Here is a 21141-nt window from a genome sequence, read left to right as displayed (position 1 = left end):
TCACTTTATGTATTTAAAAGTACCCCCCTTCAATTTATGATTTTAATGACTGAACCTAATCGTGAGCATTTTAATGTATTTGACTTTATTTGTAATGATTCATTTAGACAGTATCAATGGGAGGAGAGGTTTTTGAAAACCTAAAACACAAGATATAGATCAGTAAAAGGGTTTGTGCTTCTGTGCAGTATGTGTTAAAGAGCTAGTCTGAATTAATACATTTAAGTAGATGTTTTGTTTAATGTCCCATTTCGAACTTTTCTCATTTCCTCCGTTCATCCTGCCTTCCATCCTCTAATCCACCAACAAATATTCCTCAACAAACTCTTAACCAAACTCTCAGCCATGTCCACCACCACCAAACTCATTCACTCAGATATGCTGTGTTAATCATTCATTCTTTCTTCTTACCAAACTTATCCTAAAAAAAGAAATCACATGGCAGAAAGCAGCCTAAATTTTTATCCTCAGGTGTTTTTTCCAATTTAATATAGGTCAAAGAAATCATTTAAAAAATTAAACTTTATAATTTTACTGCCCCAAACCTCCCCCTATAAATAGTAGAGACATTTGGGAGGAAAATTTCACTACTCCTTTTATTCTGTCCTCAAAAATGTTCCTAATTCTTAAGAGTAAATTTTAACTTTTAGAGAACATGTTTCCTTTTCTTTGAGTTGTATATTGAAGAGAATAATCATTGACATGAAAATAGCTCAAGTAATTGTGACTGGTTATGGATTATGCAAAGAATGAATACTTCTCTGAATATGGGAAAAGAAAAGAATTACTTAAATAATACAACATTATATTTTAAAAGGCCATTGTATATGCACACAAGTGCCACACATTTGGTAGGTTTTAGAAATTCCATTTTTTAAAAAATTTCAAAATATAAGAAATCATTTTTAAATATTGGATTCTTTATTAGTTTTGGAAATTTTTCAGAAAAAAAATTATTAGTCTAGTTAAACTAGTCAGCTAGAAATCTTGAAACCTGACTAAACTGGATATTTTAGAAAGTTTTATTTTGCCTTTTATATTTGATCTGCATATTTAGTTTTACATTTTAGCTGCTAACTTTAACTATCCAAAGATTTTTGAATGTTTAAGTTACATCTTAGTTATGGACTGCTGTATTGTGTCCCCTAAAATATATATATATGTGTGTGTATATATATATATATTTATGCATTTAACTTCTGACTTCTCATGCCTCAGAATTTGACTACACTTGGAGACAGGACTTTCACAGAGGCAATTAAGTTACAATGAGGCCATTAGGGAGGGCCTTAATCCAATATGGCTGGTATCATTATAAGAAGAGGAGATTAGGACACAGACAACACAGACGGAGGGAAGACCTTGTGAAGACAGAAGAAGGTAGCCATTGGCAAGCCAATGAGAGAGAGGCCTTAGAAGAAGCCAAAGCTGCCTACACCTTGATCTTGGACATCCTGCATCCAGAATTGTGAGAAAATAAATTTCTGTTATTTAAGCCACTCATTCTGTTGTATTTTGTTATGGCAGGCTAACTCAATAACAACCTTTCAGTCTAGGATTCATTTAAAATGCACACTCTGACTTATTATGGTCTTTATTTAAAAGTATAAATCATTAAGTCTTTAATACCTGGAAATCTAGCTAATTTCAGACTGGTTAATACGACCAGTTTCAGATGGAAAGATCCTGTAAGGACCAAATGCAAACGATCTAAAATATAAGGCATAAAAGATGAATTTAGTTATAACTTTGATAAAAGATACAAATTCTAATTGTTTGTGACCATTGCACGTTATCATCCATAGTTTTACCAAAAAGCCACTAAACATGTGCTTGGTAACATTTACTGTGGTTGCAGTTCATAGTTGTCTGTACATCTCCTTCATCATATGGAAGGATGTGTCACCTGATCTTATCTCCCAGATCAGTTAATTCCAGACAGAGAATAGCTTTTAGAGAAGACACAGACAGGGGAAGATTGCCTGGGAAAAGGTAGCCACCAGGGAAGCTGTGAACCATCAGTTTACATTTAGAGGGATTGTCTTGTCTGATCCTATAAAGCCTGTTGAATGAATACAAGTTCCCTTTGTTGTCTTATATTCCTATTTTTTTCTAATGCTTTATATAAGTATCAGAACTTAATAAATGATTTAATATGTATGAAGGGAATTGGTGACTGCTCTCTTGTTATTCTTTTTGGAAGAGTAAATCAGTAAGGATTAAGAAGAGGAGAGAATTATATAATGAAATGTGGTATTTGGCAAACCATATTAATAATACAGATGCCATACTGTTACTATGTCTTCCGAAATCTGATGTGAAATATTTATTTATATTAAATCAGAAAATAGCATCTTTTCACTAGATTTATGTGATATTCTATGTATTTCTTTTTAGAATTTTTTTATAACATTCTTTTCTAAAGTTTAGTCTGCCTGGTCTATGTTCAAATGGTTTATCATTATTACAAAATCTGAACTTATATCTGAGAAAAAAATTAGAGTAATATTCCACTTTTCATTAAAAAGACAACATTGCTTTGCTAGCAGATTGTTTTTTTCTGGATGGCACAAATAAACTTCTGCTACTGATTTTGGAATTACCTAATAGGGTGCATACACAAACAAATACACATGCTGCACAAACCTAAGCAAATTGTCTTTCTCATCTTTCAGGAATTAAAATTTTGGTGTAAGGGTGTTTAGATTTAAAGGCAAAATTCAAAGAAATGCAACTCAGAATAGAAATATAAAATACTCAGATCAATGTCTCTGTCTTTTTTGTTTCTTATTCTAGTTGTCTTCATATCATCTATTTTGCTTGATGTAATGACTGACTGAGAATATCAGTGGGTATGTTTTTTAGGATAGAATAAGTACCATAAAAAATATCCCCAAAACATACACTGGCTCAAACATAATGTAAGGGTACAGTAGCCTCTGCTACATAACATGAAAAATGTTTCTCTTTATTCCTCCACATGGATGAAATACTTTCGTTTTGCCATGGCCAAAAAAGAGAACATTAACTCATTCTCAGGTCCATATTGCCTGCAGTCATCTCATCTGGTAGATCAATTTAAAAACTAATATTTAATTTTCCATGAAAATTAAGTAAAAGTGATAAGTCTTGTTAGTTGCCTCTTCTCTGGGAGTGAGCAGCAGAAAACACATTCTTGATATGTGGATAGGAGATTAAATCTTTAAAATAATTTAACCAGAATAGCACAAGTAATAAAATGATTTTCAAGGCCTCAAAATGGCTTTATCTTCCAGAAATATATGCTGAATTCCTATTAGTTCAATTCTTTAGGTGGTTCCTGAGGTTGATATAAACTGACAATTGCCATATGTGGCATGTGATATGGGAACCAGCCTAAAATATTGGTACCAACACTACATAGTGATCGTCTTGAACAACTTCAAATTCATAAACTTCACTTTCACTTCCAAACATTACATGTTGATTGCTGAGTACTTACTCAAGGCTTATAATGAGTAGATATTATTTAAACAAATATAGTTTAGCTGTGTAATTTTAGACTAGCATAATGTCTGACATATAATAGTAAATAGACTTTTGTTGACTGAACTAACAGATTTCCACTTGGGGCTAAGTAATAATACTGCTTTAAAAATTCAATTTGAGAAGTTTATATTAAAATTTCATTCTCTACTGTTTTACAAGCCATTTTATCAAGGTAAAAACATTAAGCTTCACAGCTGTATGTATTTTTGCTGTGTACTATAAATATAATTCAAGAGTTTGTTAACAGCATTTATTACTTATCTTCTTTCCTTTTTCCCTTTTAATAGTTTTCATTATGAGCTCTTAAGGTATATGCAGGGCAGGAGCATTCCAAATAGCCTCTTTACTTTCTCTCTCTTCCTGCATTTGGTGATGGCTTACTGATCTCATATAAGTTAGAATTTTATTGACTGGTATTCTTAAGAATACATACATACATTTGTATATGTGTATATATATGTACATACATACACATTTTTATATATCTATACACATACACATACATTTTTATATATATACACACACGCATATATATGTGTGTGTATATATATGTGTGTGTGATATGGTTTGACTGTGTCCCCACCCACATCTCATTTTGAATTGTAATCTGAATTGCAATCCCCATGTGTTGGGAGTGGGACTTCATGGGAGGTGATTACATCATGGGGGCAGTTCCTTCATTCTGTTCTCATGATAGCCAGTGAGTTCTCACAAGATCTAATGATTTTATAAGGGGCTTTTCCCCCCTTTGCTCACCACTTCTCTGTCCTGCCACCATATGAGGAACGACATGTTTTCTTCCCCTTGTGCCATGATTGTAAGTTTCCTGAGGCCTCCCTAACCATGATGACCTGTGAGTCCATTAAACCTCTTTCCTTTGTAAATTACCCAGTCTCAAGTGTTTTCTTACAGCAGTATGAGAATGGACTAATACCAATGCAATGGACCTTAAGGATACAAACACATAAGAACACACACACACACACACACACACACACAACTTTTACTACTGGATAAATTGTACATACAGTAAAGTTATGACAAAGAGAACTGTATTTGTTATTGTGATGGTTAATTGCATGTGTCCACTGGTCGGGGCCACTGAGTTCAGATATGTGGTCAAATCTGGATGTCCCTGTGATGGTGTTTTCAGATGAGATTAATATTTAAGTTGGTAGACTTGGAGTAAAGCAGATTGCTCTCCGTAATGTGGGTGGGCCTCATCCAATCAACTGAAGGACTTGGTAGAACAAAAGACTGGGCATCTCCTGGGCAAGAGGACATTCTGCAGCAGATAGCCTTCACAGATGAACTACAAAACTGGCTTATGTTGTGCTTCCATCCTGCCAGCCAATCCTTCAGATTTTGCACTTAGTGCTTGGTGATCTCTGTAGTCACATGAGCCAATTTCTTAAAATAAATCTCTCTCTCCAAACACACACACACACACCCCCATGTGCTACTGGCTCTGTTTCTCAGTTGTGGTGTGAAAACTAAAGAAAATGCATGTTCTGTTGGTTACATGATATACACATTAGAATACATTCATGTGAAATTGTGAAAAATAGAAATGCAATTACAGCAGGGACTCTTAATTGACTTCAGATCTCTCTCTCTCTCCCCTTCCTGTATCTTAACAGACTCTAGTCTTCAACAGAGAGTAAGACCACTCCTATAAAGAGGGGCTTTTCTGGCCTCCAATGCAGATAATTACATAAGCATGCTATAGACTGCTGGTGCCTTCCACTACTTTGTGATATGGTGTCTAGGGTTAGAGTTTATTCAGCTACCTTGAACCAGAAGCTAACTTTAGAAATGAATAAAACTAGTCCACTTATGTTGTAATAATAAGGTAGAAGGAGCCTGGGTTTCCAAGGACATTTTGCACAGAGCTATCATACCAATCTTGGATTGCTCACTGTTGGACTTTTTACACATGAGAAAATATAATTCAAATATATATCTAAACTACTGCTGTTTTGTATTTCTATTGCTCACAGTTTAACCTAATACTGATAGAAAAGTATGATCAAAATAATTTAAAATAGTTATATAATAACCCAGATACTGCATTTTACACTATGAAATTCAGAGTTTATTAAGAAAGTATAGAGGACATCTAGTCTTTGTTCCTCTTCATTGCCTGTGCTTTTTCTTTAGTAACAGCATCCTGATTTTCCTTTGTGAATGGTATAGTCTTGCTGTGTTGCTCATTCAAGGTGTCCTAGCATGCACTGTCTTTAGCCCTCCTTAGTAACTTAAATCCTAAGTAAAGAGTGAAGAATAGAAAGTGTTTACTTCTGATGCAAAGCGGGAACACCCTAAGGAATTACCCATCGTGTTCCTGGTATTCACAGCCCTGGCACTGCTCTGCTTGCAGAAATTTCTGAGCCTATTTCAATTTTATCTTTAATTCTATTGAGCTTCTAAGAGCTATCATATAACTTTTTTCTGTTTTGATTATTTTATTCAGAGTTTGTTTTTTTATTGCTCATAAGAGAAAAAGAGAAAAAAAAAGAAAGAAAAAAAGGAAGGAAGGAAGGAAAGAAGGAAGGAAGGGAAGGAAGGAAAATATTAAAACAACAAATTTAAAACTCAATAAGATACTGCAATGGATGAATATCTGTGTCCCTCAAAATGCATATGTTGAAATCCTAACCCCTGGCCAAGTACGGTGGCTCACGCCTGTAATCCCAGAACTTTGGGAGGCCAAGGTAGGTGGATCACCTGAGGTCAGGAGCTCAAGACCAGCCTGGCCAACATGGTAAAACCCCACCTCTACTAAAATACAAAAAAATAGCTGGGTGTGGTGGCGGGCACCTGTAAGTAATCCCAGCTACTTGGGAGACTGAGGCAGGAGAATCGCTTGAATCTGGGAGGCAGAAGTTGCAGTGAGCTGAGATCATGCCATTGGACTCCAGACCAGGCAACAAGAGTGAAACTCCATCTAAAAAAAAAAAAAAAAGAAAGAAAGAAAAGAAAAGAAATACTAACTCCCAATGTGAGTGATCCTTTTAGTTGGGATGGCCTTTAAGAGGTGATTAGAACGTGAGGAAAGAGACCTGATGAATGAGATTAGTGTCCTTATAAAAGAGGCCTAAGAGAGCTCCCTTCTCCTTCACCATGTGAGGACACAGTAAAAAGATGGTTGTCTATAATCAAGTAAGAGGATCCTCACCAGACATTTCATCTGTTGGCCTCTCACTTTTGAACTTTCCAGCCTCCAGAACTGTGAGAAATACATTTCTGTTGTTTATTAGCCATTCAGTCTACAGTATCTTCTTTTTTCCCTCAGCTTCCTGAGTAGCTGGGATTACAGGCGCCCACCGCCATGCCTGGCTAGTTTTTACATTTTTAGCAGATACGGAGTTTCACCATGTTGGCCAAGCTCTTCTCAAACTCCTGACCTCAAGTGATCTGCTAGGATTACAGGCATAAGCCACTGTGCCTGGCCAGTCTACAGTATTTTATTATAGAAGCCCCCCAAATCTAAGACAGATACCTTAATCATTAAGCACCAGGTTACACCAATTACTTTGTAATTTGCTTATAATCTTCCTTCTAAATTTGGAGGAAAAAAAATGTTTTTCTAATTTTCTCTATAACTTTCATAGTTTCCAGAATTAGTCTATGGCTCACAGATAATAGGCTGTCTTTAGTATTGAAAACCCTTTTATGTAACCTGTTAGTAAAACTCATCTATGAGGGTTACTTTGAAGATCAGAAAGAAATATTTAAAAATATTTCCTAAGGTATAAAATGTTTCATAATAAAAGGTGATTATTTTTTCTAGAACAAGAAGACAGTATACTTCTAAAGTATTATTTTCTTATTCATTTATTAGAGACATTCATCAAAAACTAATCTCTGGAAAGTATTTGGAATTTTTTTTTAACTCTCTGTATGTGCCATATTAATGTTATGGTAAGAATAATTAGAATTTTGCCTGACATTTTGTCACTTACAAGAATTTCGTTAACCAAAAAAATGTAGGCAACTATAAAGTCCCTAAATCTTTTGATCATGACAAACAAGGTTTATATATTAAGCAGTGTCCTGTTCAAGAGGAATTGTACAGTTGTACAGAAATGTGCCTTTTGGTGTTATTGGTTATTGCTCTAGATCAAGTGCAATAATTCTTACCCATTGCTCTGAGTGAAAGATATAACAAACATCGTTCTTGGCTTCAAAAAGACTGCTTCTTGCTCTTATATGGAGAATCTCAATACCAGAACATGAGATGGATACATTTTGCAGAAAACAAAGTATTTAATGTGAGGTGAATAAGACTCAAGCCCATACAAGTTAAAGGTATATATAACTAGGTTTATTCCTGTCACTTATATGCCCTCCCTACCTTTGCCTTCCACATTTTGTAGAAGTGAGAAGAAAGTGTTAAAGTCCTAGGTGTTCTTAAGTTGGGGTTTGATAGAATTTTGGCCCATGAACTTGGATGAAAAGATTACTTAAAATAAGCTAGGTGTGGTGACTCACACCTGTAATCCCAGCAATTTGTGAAGCCAAGGTGGGCAAATCTCCTGAGGTCAGGAGTTTGAGACCAGCCTAGCCAATGTGGTGAAACCCAGCCAGGCATGGTGGTGTACACCTGTAGTCCCAGCCTCTCGGGAGGCTGAGGCAGGAGAATGGCTTGAACCAGGAAGGTGGAGGTTTTAGTGAGCTGAGATCATGCCATTGCACTCCATCCTGGGTGACAAGAACAAAATTCCATCTCAAAAAAATGAAAATAAATAAATAAATAAAATAAAATAAGCATTAATTAAAGAAACTAAATAAGACCAAGTAAATGGGGGGCTATTCCATATTCAAGATTGGAAGAATTAATATTTTTAAAATGTTCATACTGCCCAAAGAGATTTACAGATTCAATGCAATTTCTACCAAAATTCCAATGTCCTTCATCACAGAAATGGAAAAAAAAAAAATCCTAAAATTTCTGTACAACCACAAAAGACTCAGAAAAGCTAAGGAAATCTAGAAAAAAAGAACAAAGCTAGAGGCACTACCTGACTTCAAAATATATTACAAAGCTGTAGTAATCAAAACAACATGGTATTGGTGTAAAAAAGACACATTGAGCGATGGCATAGAATAGAAAGTCCAGAAATAAGCCCATTTATCTATGGTCAATTGGTTTTCTAGAAAAGTGTCAAGAACACACAACAGGGAAAAGATAGCCTTCTCAATAAAGGATGTTGGAAAACTAAATATCCACATGGAGAAAATGAAAATGCACCTTTATCTTACCCCTTATATAATAATAAATTCAAACTGGATGAGAACCATAAATGTAAGACTGGAGACTGTAGAATTACTAGAAGAAAACAGGGGAAAAGCTCAAGGGAATTAGCTTGGATGGACCATAAGCTCCCTGAAAGAAAATGGCATTCTGTTCACTCTTTTGGTTCCCAATTAGTTGAATAAACATATTTGAATGAATGAATGAATGACTACTATAAATGCTGTGAATTCATAACATTGCTTTGCTATTCACTCCCTTGACAACAGTCCTATGTACACTTTGGAAATAAACTTGTATAGGTTTATTTCCAAAGTTGCTAGTTGAGCTGAATTTAGACACTTGTTTATTACATATTGCAATGACTAGAGTCATTGTTTAGTTCTGTGGAGCTGCTGTAACAAATTACCACAAACTATGTGGCTTAAAACAATAGACATTTATTCTCTCACAGTTTTGATGGCTTGGAAGTCCAAATGCAAGGTATCAGCAGGGCCACCTTCTCTCTGAAGGAAGGATCCTTTCTTGCCTCCTCCTAGCTTCTGGCTTGCAATGGGCTCCTTGGTGTTCCTCAGCTTGTGGCAGCATGACCCTAATCTCTGTCTCTGTCTTCACACAGTCTCTGTCTCTGTCTTCACACAGTCTTCATTCGTGCATCTCTCCATATTTACAAATTTCTCTCTCCTTATAAGGACATCAGTATTATATTTAGGGCTCACGCTAATCCAGTATGACTTCATCTTTATTTGATTACATCTGCAAATACCCTATTTCCAAATAAGTTCACATTCACTGGAAATTCAACATCCAACACTTATAATCCTAAGTTGCACTTACATAGTTCTTCCTATGTGCCAGGCACTACTTTAAGCACTTTACCTATATTGGTTTATTTAATTATCACAAGGGTTCCATGAACTAGGTACTATCATTATCTCAGTATTGTAGAATAGCAAACTGAGGCAGAAAGACATCATACAGCCTTCATGGTCACATTGTGACATGGTCACATGGTCAAATAGGACTGACCTTTCCCTATGGTTACATTTTAGATTCAAAACCTGGAAAATTGGCTAAAATGTTCGTGCTTTTAATCATTACAGACTACAATCTCTCAGGTAAGATGGGACTCATTCAATGAAGCAAATATTCTTGAGGCTCTCTTTTGTTATGGAACCTATGCTTAATGATAAAGCTAGAGGGATGAAATTAAAACTCTAATATTTTAAGATTATATACATATAAAACTATATATATATATATATATATATCTTATTTTCATTAGATTGCATTAAACGCTTCAATATGTAACACAGTTATCTTCCCCAGGAAGTATATACTTGTGAAATTCTTTGTGGTATCCCTGGGAATCCCTTTACCGTGTATCCATGGCATTCTGCCTTTACTGGGCTCATTTCTTCCTACTCTCCGGAATATTTATCAAGGGAAGTTTCTCCTTTCCTACTCTACTCTATTTTATAGATATATATCCATGTAACTATATAACTATACATTTATATATACATATATATATATATAAAACTTAGGAGAGTTTGGATCTGGAGACAGACTGCTTATCCTCTCGGTGTGACTTTGGACAAATTATTAAAACTATAGTTTTAATAATTTAATAATAATTTAATAATAATAATTTAATTAATAATTGAATTATTAATTTAATAATAATTAATAATTAAATTATTAATTTAATAATTAATAATAATTTAATAATTAATTTAATGATTAAATTAATAATAATTTAATAATTTAATAATCATATATATGCTTCACACTTGTGAAGTGTTGAAGATTAAGCAAGTTTATTGTATATAAATTGCTTAGAATAGTGCCTGGCAAATATACTATTTTTATGACATTAATTATTAACATTACCATTACTATTGAAAATAAATTCTAAATTATTTATTTTACATAGATGATCTATTAGGAGAAAATAAATCTTTAAGTCAAAATGAATATTATTTTAATGTATGTTTCACTTCTTCCACCTAAACTTAAGAATTGCTTATTTGCTTCAAAATACCCATAAACATCTGGATTTGAAAAAATATTCTCTCTCCAGCTGTCTGGTGTGGTTCTTCTCACCCCAAAAGTGGGGCAGATGAAACCAGAAGGATAGGTATATACAGCATAACTTATGTGTTATGCTGTATAACCTAAGTGTTAGGTCTGTGACTGTCATCTCTCCCACCTTCTGTGAGATTCCTCCCGTTGGTGTAGGAAGTGACAAAGGTTCAGGAATCCTTGGATAAATATAAACACAAGTTTGAAAACTGTAAGTGTGAGTTTGTTTGTTATAATGACTCATCCAGATGCAAGCAAACAATCTCATCAAGATCTACACCTACTGGATTTCTAGAGTCACTTTCTTTTATGCTTATGTATCAAAGTATGCCATACACCCTCAGAAGTTTTTGTTCTTTCTAGGTGGCAAACTTCCTGAATAAATTTGTATTTAAATTAATATGTAACAATTGAATTTCACTTAGAATTTTTTTCTGATGTCTCACCTTTGTTAACTAGGTTAGTACAAAAATAATTGTGAGTCTTGCAATTACTTTTAATAGATATTAAATATTAATGTTTTTCCCAGTACAAACATAAATAGGGCTTATTTGTTTGATTTTTATATTTCAAAAGAAATAGGTCATTTGCCTTCAAAATGAACACATTGATGGCTTTCAGCTAGTGAAGTAGAAAATTTGGAAATGATATGCATTTGGGACATGAATTTTACTTTGACTAAAAAGAAACCTTATTAATTATATATTATCTGTCTGGCCCACTACTGTCAATGTGATTTAAAAGATGAATGGTTAAGCTAGAATAGTGAAGAGAAAAACCACTGTACATATGTTATCTGATGTTTACACAAGCATATTTATAAAGTAATGTTTAAATGTTGGGGTACATTTGCATTTATTTTTTCAGGAATAACATAATTAAAGAATGTGGGAAAAAGAAGTTTTAAGATAAACCATTTTTAAGTTCATATGTAGACTGTAAGCCTTGTAGCAGAGAATAGAATTGTGTACAAAAATAATTATTCCCATTCCATATCCATTATGGTGAATAGGTATGAATAATGAAATTTCCCTACTTGGAAAATATTTGCTTTCTTTGTTCTGCTACTTTGGGCTTTAACCTAGGTCTAAAGTACAGTAGTTTGGGGGTAAAGATGAGAGAAGAAAACTTCTGTTTCTGCCTTTAAGTAAGAAAACAGATACTATGCTGTAATTTCTAGTAGTGTTAGATTTTTTCCTCAAATATATTGTTCCTTGCCTTTGCTTTCAGTTCAAAAACGGTAGCTTGGGGACAGAAAGCAAAGCCTTAGAGTAGGAAAGGAGAAACTTCCCTTGATAAATATTCCAGGGAGTAGGAAGAAATGAGCCCAGTAAAGGCAGAATGCCATGGATACACGGTAAAGGGATTCCCAGGGATACCACAAAGAATTCCACAAGTATATGCTTCCTAAGGAAGATGACTGTGTTACATATTGAAGCATTTAATGCAATTTAATGAAAATAAGCAGATACTATATATCGAAATGCACATATGAGTTACAGATTGGAGCTTTTCATCAGTAACATAATAACTCCCCTTAGGTTTCATAGGCCTTTCCCAAACAGGCAGACAGACACATGTGATACTTGTGGAAAAAGATGGCTTTGCTTTTGTGAGATATGTATTTGGACTAAGCTGATCAGAAGAGAGGTTGTTTATTTTGTTTCTACTCAATCATTCTGGCCTCTTGACAAACTTAATTTACTTAAAAAAAATAGAAAAGTATCGTAAATATATGAACTATATAATGTATGAATCTATTAGCAAAATTGGACATTTTCGCCATGTATATGTACTTTGTTTTGTTATATAACAAAATTTATCATATATTTTTTGACTATTTACCCCACGAAAATAGGCATGTGAGTTATGTTTGCTCACAATCTCTAACGTATAACTATCCCTGATGTGCAAGTATTTTTGAACTCAGAGGACTGTGTTGTAATTAATACTGATGAAGAAACCAGAGTTAGAAATGTCTTTAGCAGACACTATAACACATTTCCAGCTTGGGCTTGGACTCACTGTAGGTGGCACCACACATGTGCAACACTGCTTGAAAATAACTGAGCAGATTTAACACAATCATCTAGAGCAGGTATCAGCAAACTTTTTCTGTAATGGTACAGATAGTAAATGTTGGGATTTGCAGGACATGTGGTCTCTGTACAAGTCTTTAATTCTGCCACCATAGGCAAAAAGCAGCCACAGATAATGTGTAAATGAAAGAATGTAGCTGTGTTCCAATAAAACTTTATTTAGATTTGGCTCATCAAGCCCCGATCTAAACATGGAAGTGTTTTAAAAAATAGTGAGTTTGGAATGAATTTGTCCATAAATGTGAGTGTCCTTTTGGATTTACATTTATTTCTACTTACTTGATGTTGCTCTTTCCTTTTTTACATTTTAAATTGTTGATATAATATTTTTTGTTTTAAAATGCAACTATTTTTTCTTCAAAAAGAAAAAAACTTAGGTTTTTTTCTGCAAGCAAAATGGGAAAAAAAGGTATTATTTTTACTATAATTACTAAGTCATAGACATGTAAAATCCACAAAATGGATTGATGATTTTAGAAATGCAATATCATACCCAAAGGCACAAGCTGTTTCAAACAGTCTGTACATATTTGGGCTAAAACAAAACCCAAACCAAACCTTAATTCCACCAGCAATGAAACGTGTCTTTGGCCTTGGTAGAAACATCATGACTTGCTCAACACGGCAAAATCCACAAATCCTCTCTAGTGCTATGTGGAAGTATCCCACCAGGTCCCCGAGTCCAGAGGCGAGGTGGGAGATTCTGGTTGCACCCAGTGCAAAGCGTTTGAATCACTGGACCAACTTCCAAGTCGATTTTTATAAATATGCACAAATAGGCTAGGCGCGGTGGCTCATGTCTATAATCCCAGCACTTTGGGAGGCCGAGGCGGGTGGATCACGAGGACAGGAGTTCGAGACAAGCCTGACCAACATGGTGAAACCCCGTCTCCACTAAAAAAAAAAAAAAAAAAAATAGCCAGGTATGGCGGCACACACCAGTAATCTCAGCTACTCAGGAGACTGAGGCAGGAGAATGGCTTGAACCCGGGAGGCAGAAGTTGCAATAATCTGTGATCGCGCCACTGCACTCCAACCTGGGAGACAGAGTGAGACTCCGTCTCAAAAATAAATAAATAAATAAATAAATAAATAAATAAATAAATGCAAGTAAGTTACAGGCACTTGAAATGTCTTGCGCTGGAATAACCCAACATTGCAAGATAATGTATTACAGAGTGCCCAGACCCAAGCTGGGTTCAACAGGCAAGGATTATGGTTCTCTCAGTCTCTCTCAGAAAACAAGAAGCTGTGGGATTAGGTTTCAGCCGAAGCTGTCTTCTCAAGACAATATTTAGGATTGCTCTGACACAATTTGTTGGGTCTGCCTTTGATAACAGTATAGCAAAACACTATTATCACCATCATGAAGAGGAAGTAACTGGTATGCATAAGATGCAAATTCATCAATGAACAGTCATCATCTGGAGCAATAACTGTATGCTTGGGATTAAAAACGTGATAGCCTTTTTCAATGGGCCTTTTCTAACACCGGAAAAGACTGTAACCTTGAGCGTATTGTGCTGGCCTTTCTATCAGTTCCAAAGATCTTGCACCATAGTGTAGCATCGCTGTGTGTCAGAAACACAGTGCGGTGGCTGCACAGTGAAGGGGAACACACCCAGGGTGTCCCTGAGGGTCATGCATGCTGTGAACACCATCTGCTCATGGGGACCATCAAGAGCACAACTATCTGATGTTCAAGTTGCAGGCAGAGTAAAGGTAATATTTATCCCTTCGTGGGCTTCTCTGTCTCAAAGTCCAATCTGATGACCTAAAATGATTGAATACAGATGAGTGATGCCATGAGAGTACCCCCCAAATAATTTGAGTGGGTCCAGGGTTAGGATGATTTTGACTGAGATGTTAACTGGGCCTGAATCCTCCAGGGCCTGGGAAGACCCAGTGGATGCTCTGGTCTGCATGGTCATTATGCTTCCCGAAGTTTTGGTGTCATTTTTGAGATGCCTTAATGTTTCGTTTTCTGATGCATGCAAGTCCAAATCATTAAACCACAGCAGAAAAGTATTCCGATCTTCTGCCATTTCTGGTGACTTAATCTCCATGATTTTGAAGAAACAGTCCAGGGTTCGGAAAGCTATGCCATGGTGCCCACAACGATCATAAAGACCACCAAGGAGGCGGACCGATGATGTATACCTTCAGATTCTCCAGGGGGTTGATGTTAAAAATTATTTGGGTAAGCTCCACCCAGCCTTGGCTGGCACCTGTGTGCCTGCAGGCCCAGCCAGCCACCTCCTCAATGATTTGCATCAGTCCCAGGGACACTGGGCACCAGGCTCCCCACTGTTCTCGGGGGAGTGTCCAGCCGGGTCCATAGGGCCAAGCTGAGGACCAGAGACCAGCTAAGCTCCTGAAGCTGCAACACAGGGTCTGCTTGACTCCAGTAACCACATTTAAATATTCTTAAAAATTGCTCAATCTTGAACTTTCCCACAGAATTTCCTTTGTTGAATGTCTTTAATTAAATGTAATGGATATAACCTGTTATATTTTAGAAAGTTTTAAAAGAGGCTATGTCTGCAGGACAAGATAAAGTTAAATTAAATAAGGAATATGAGACAGGGTTACAGTAGGATAGAAAATAGCAGGATAGAAAATTAAGATGTAATATGATGAGATGCACAAAAGACAGTTTATGAAATTCCGTTCACGTCCTACATATAGATCACATTTTTATCTCAAAGCCTTCTAAACACATAGCGTGAAAAAAGAAACATGATTTACGTCAGAATGTTCAAAAGTTGAAATCTTATTTTTGCCACCAGCAAAGTACAATGTGGGATTCCTAATTCCAAGATATGAGAAAAAATGTTTTCTTGTGGTCTCCATCACTAAAACAATAGTGAAGTCCTTGCAATTTATAAAATCTTTATAAAAGAAGATTTTTGGTAAACACGTTGGTTGCTTAGTTTAACTGAAGCTTTTGGTTAAAATATTGGTTATATAATTGCTTCAATATTACTTTTCAGTAGACCCTTGAAAAACATACAAGTTAGAGATGCTGACCCTCTGCTCAGTTGAAAATTCATGAACTTTTGACTCCCCCAAACCTAATTACTAATAATCTACTCTTAACCAGAAGCCTTATTGATAACACAAATAGTCAATTAACACAATGATGTGTATATATTATATAATATATTCTCACAACAAATTTAGAGAAAGGAAAATGGTATTAAGAAAATCATAAGGAAGAAAAAATGTATTCACTATACAGTAAGTGGAAATTCATCATCATAAAGGTCTTTGTCCTGGTTCTGTCCACACTGAAGAAGCTAAGAAAGAGAAGGAAAAGCAAGGATTGGTCTTGCTGTCTTCACAGGTGGCAGGGGTGGATGAAGTGAAGGAGGCGTAAGAAGAGGCAGGAGAAGCAAGTACACTATATGTAACCTTTAGAGAATACACTATAATTTCTAACTTGTTTCTTTTTCACTCTAAAAATGTTTCTAATGGTACCAATGTGTACGGAATCGGTGGGTTCTTGGTCTCGCTGACTTCACCAATGAAGCCTCAGACCCTGGCAGTGAGTGTTACAGTTCTTAAAGATGACATGTCCGCAGTTTCTTCCTTCTGGTGGGTTTGTGGTCTTGCTGGCTTCAGAAGTGAAGCTGCAGACTTTGGCGGTGGGTGTTATAACTTACAAATGCCCCGAGGACCCAAAGAATGAGCAGCAGCAAGATTTATTGCAAAGGGCAAAAAACAAAAACAAAAACAAAAACAAAAAAACAAAAAACAAAAAAACAAAACCTTCTACAGTATGGAAGGTGTTTACAGAGAACAGATTGGTCAATTTTACAGGGTGCTGACTGGACCATTTTGACAGGGTGCTGATTGGTGCGTTTACAATCCCTGAGCTAGACACAGAGTGCTGATTGGTGCATTTACAATCCTCTAGCTAGATATAAAAGTTCTCCAAGTCCCCAGTACACTCAGGAGCCCAACTGGCTAACTGGCTTCACATAGTGGATCCTGCACAGGTCTTGCAGGCGGAGCTGCCTGCCAGTTCCTAGCCATACCTGCACTCCTCAGCCCTTGGGCGGTTGATGGGACTGGGTGCTGCGGAGCAAGGGGCAGTGCTCCTCAGTGAGTGTTGGGTCACTCAGGAGCCTAGGGGAGGCTCGGGCATGGCAGGCTGCAGGTCCGGCACTCTGCCCCACGGGGTGGCAGCTGAGGCCTGGTGAGAATTCCAGCACGGTGCATGCAGGCTGGCAGTGCTGGGGGACCCCGCAACCTCCGCAGCTGCTGACCTGCGTGCTAAGCCCCTTACTGCCCTGGGCTGGCAGCACTGGCCAGCAGCTCCTAATGTGAGGCCCACCGACCTCGTGCCCACCGGAACTTGTGCTGGCCTGTGAGTGCCACGCGCAGCCCTGGTTCCCGCCTGCACCTCTCTTTCCACACCTGCCCTCGAGCAGAGGGAGATGGCTCCGGCCTCGGCCAGCCGAGAGAGAGGCTCCCACAGTGCAGTGGTGGGCTGAAGGGCTCCTCAAGCGGCACCAGAGTGGATGAGGAGGCCAAGGAGGCGTCAAGAGTGAAGGCTGCTAGCTCATTGTCACCTGTCACCAGTACTCTTTAAACCATTTTACTTTAGTTTTAGCACTCATATAGAAAAGTCCATGTCATAAAAGAAGTCCAAAGCGGCCCTAAATAATCAGAATCTTCCGCCAAGTTGTCCAATGTTTTTCTGGCATTGCTTCTTCTATGACTTCTTTCTCATCACCTGAGAATGGTTCAGAAATACTGTTCTCCATCCAGTTGTTTCTGTTAATATCACCAGTGTGCTGTTTATTAGTTCTTGAATTTCTGTAAGATCCACATCTTGAAACTCTTTCCCACCTACTTTTTTTTAAATATATATATCCAGAATCTCTTTCATGATTTCCTTCATTGGCTCTGTTGTGAATATTGTGATGTCACAGAATTTTCTCCAGCAGAAATTTATTGTTTGGATCTTGATAATTTTCATGACTTTTTCTATCACGTTGATGGCATCTTCAGTGGTGTCATTTTTCCAGACTCATGGTCTCTCAGTCGTGTTTCTCTTCCACAGCTTTGAAAATCTTTTTTATGGAGTACCATTTATTATGAGCCTTAATAATCCTTATGACCCCTTGATCTAGAAGCTGAATTAGAGATATGTTTGGCAGCAAATAGATATCTTTGATGCCTTTGATGTTGAACTCATAGGATTCTGAGTGGCCAAGGGTTTGTCTAATCAAAAGAATGCCAAAGGGCAATGCTTTACTAGAAAGGTACCTTCTGAGATCAGGGACAAAGCATCAATTGAACCCATCCAGAAAAAGGGTTCTTGTCCAAGTGTCCTTGTTGTAAAACCAAAGACTAGCAGTTGGTGTTTATCTTTCCCTTCAAGGCTTGGGGTTTCACAGCTTTACACAAAAGGTCAGTTCTGATCATAAACTCAACTTCATTTACATAAAACAGTAGAGTTAGCCTGTCCCTTTCTGCCTTACATCCTAGTACTCACTTCTCTTCCTTATTAATATCCTTTAAAACTCTCCCCGCCCCCCCCCCCCCCAGAATAGGGTACTTTTGTTGACATTAAAATCCCATTCAGGTAGAGATACTTTTTCTCCTCAATGCTCTTCTTAATGGGAATTCATCTGCTATCTCTTGGTTAATAGAAGGCGCTTCTCCTGTTATTTTGACATTTTTAAAGCCAAACTTCTTTCTAAAACTGTGAAATCATTCTTTGCTGGCATTAAATCCTCCAGCTTTAGATTCTACACTTTCCTTTTGCTTTGTCGTAAAATGACTTCGTTTTTTATCAAATCATGTTAGAGTCTATCTAGGCTTTAACCATATTAGATTCTAAAGACCCTATCTTACTGCTGTAAAGAAAGAGCCTTTCTTATAGCAATCTTGTATCCACATAAAAGCTACGTTTTCAACACAAGATAATAAGACATTTTGCAAAAAGTACAGGGTTTGTTCACCTGCTGGCACAGCTATAGAAAGGGCTTCATGTATCTTTTTTCTTTTCTTTCCTTTTTTTTTTTTTTTTTTTAACAATGATCCTTACCCTGGATTCGTTTATCTTGAAATGGCAGGCAAACACAATTGCAGACCTCAATTTAAAGTATATATCAAGCAATTAACCTTTTTTCTTGCATTTTCATGACTTTCCTCTGCTTTTGGGAGCACTTCCTGCATCACTAATGGCACTTTATTTTGGGTACTATCATGTTATTCAAGGTTTGTGATATTGCACTAAACATGGCAAATACATGAGTATAATGAGAGATCCTTTTTTACTGTGATAAACAGTTTACTGTAGTGAGGAACTGCTCACATAAAGACGATTAAAATTACAAGGTGTTTTCAGCAGATACTCACAACACTTCAGCTCACTGCAATAGCAACAAGAGGTGGCTACAAAATTATTACAGTAGTACAGTATGTATTTCAGTTAATTTTATGTGGTTATGATTTGATACTGGATCTTTATATTTGTTTACATTTCTTTGGACTGTGAATGAGGTCATGTATTGTCAATAAGTGTGTGTATAAATTTTGATAAATTTTAACTTTTGTAATAGATTTGTGTGTATTGTATGGTAGTAAAGGATAAAATAGAATAATATCTGCATACATTTTACTCATTCATGACATACCTAACTTTTTAATTTTTTAGTTATTTTTAGGGTATAAGGTTTATCTGTGAGTTTTTTCAAATTTTCTCAAGTCTACTGAAAATTTTCTAATATATTTGTTGAAAAAGATCTGTGTATAGATGGTCCTGCTCCGTGAAAATCCCTGTTATTCAAGGGTCAGCTATATTTTGAAGAAAACCTTAGTGTTACTATAACGGATCTCCAATGGAGCAGCAATAAAATGTGTTAACGGAAATGGGAAAATTGGAGATTAAAATAGTAATTGGAACTAAACCCGTCTTCATTGTTCTCAGACATGTGGCTCAGAAAACCCTAGAAGCCACAGAATCTTTGGAAAACAATAGAGGAAAAGACCTTAACGAGTGCATTATTTCTTATGGCATAGGTAGCCTTTTGCCCAAATCATAAGGCAGAGGAATGTTCTCCTGGCAGCCCACTTAGGGAGCGAGAAAAAGACAGAGCTGAGAATCAGGCTGGGACAGGTATGAAGATAATACTGTACTTGGGGTTTGTACCTCAAAAACATGTTGGGAGGAATAATGGCAGAAACCAGAATTTAGTGCAACACTGGGAAACTGAAAGCAACAGGAGTGTAGTCATGGGATTTCTGTATAAGCAGAGACAGCCAGCTACAACTTAGTTTTACAGTATAGTAAGTGAATAGGTAAAGCCAAGGAGACGACAAAGCAGTGGAATGGAAACAGTAGCAGCAAAATTCCTTGAATTAGGAAAAGAAGTCGGCCGGGCGCAGTGGCTCCCGCCTGTAATCCCAGCACTTTGGGAGGCCGAGGCAGGCGGATCACAAGATTAGGAGATTGAGACCATCCTGGCTAACAAGGTGAAAACCCATCTCTACTAAAAATAAAAAATAAAAAAATTTTTTAAAAAATTAGCCAGGCATGGTGGTGGGCAACTGTAGTCCCAGCTACTCGGGGGGCTGAGGCAGGAGAATGGCGTGAACCCGGGAGGCAGAGCTTGCAGTGAGCGGAGATTGCCCTACTGCACTCCAGCCTGGGCGACAGAGCGTGACTCAGTCTCAAAGAAAACAAAACGAAACAAAAAAACAAAAAAGGAACTCAAATCTAAAGGAAGTCTTAAAAACATTTTGAAGAATTACCTTTTTAGAGTTACTGCTCGAAGAATATGATCACCTTGGCAGTAAGAAACTTGGAATCCCCAGAAAGGATGAATAAAAAGGGCCTGAGTACATACATGCATAAAAATGAAATAAAAGGAAAATAGGTAGAGGTCAAATTTCTATTGTAAAATATTAACCTATAATTGAATCTTAATATTTGTCTATAGTTAGCTTGGGTGAAATTATACAAGTCACTTTGTGTAGGGGAGAGCTAGCATTTACTAGGAGAAAATAAACACTTCATGTTAAGTTTGCAATTTCGTTTAAACTTTGGAAAAATGCTTATTCTACATCTAAGTTGCAGGACTATTAGGCAGCTTTCCTAAGGTCTCACATCTATGTGAGTCAGTTTTGAATCTTACTTCCATTTCCCTGGCTGAC

General features: G+C 36.6%; 1 pseudogene; it reads right to left on the bottom strand.

Moving 5' to 3' along the window:
- Window positions 1–14226: 14226 nt before the first annotated feature.
- LOC105486415 (transmembrane protein 248 pseudogene) lies at window positions 14227–15243 on the bottom strand (annotated as a pseudogene).
- Between the last annotated feature and the right edge of the window lie 5898 nt (window positions 15244–21141).

Source organism: Macaca nemestrina, chromosome 3 (assembly GCF_043159975.1).
Source record: "Macaca nemestrina isolate mMacNem1 chromosome 3, mMacNem.hap1, whole genome shotgun sequence".
In the NCBI taxonomy this organism is placed as follows: Eukaryota; Metazoa; Chordata; class Mammalia; order Primates; family Cercopithecidae; genus Macaca; species Macaca nemestrina.
This window is presented reverse-complemented; position numbering and strand designations above follow the sequence as displayed.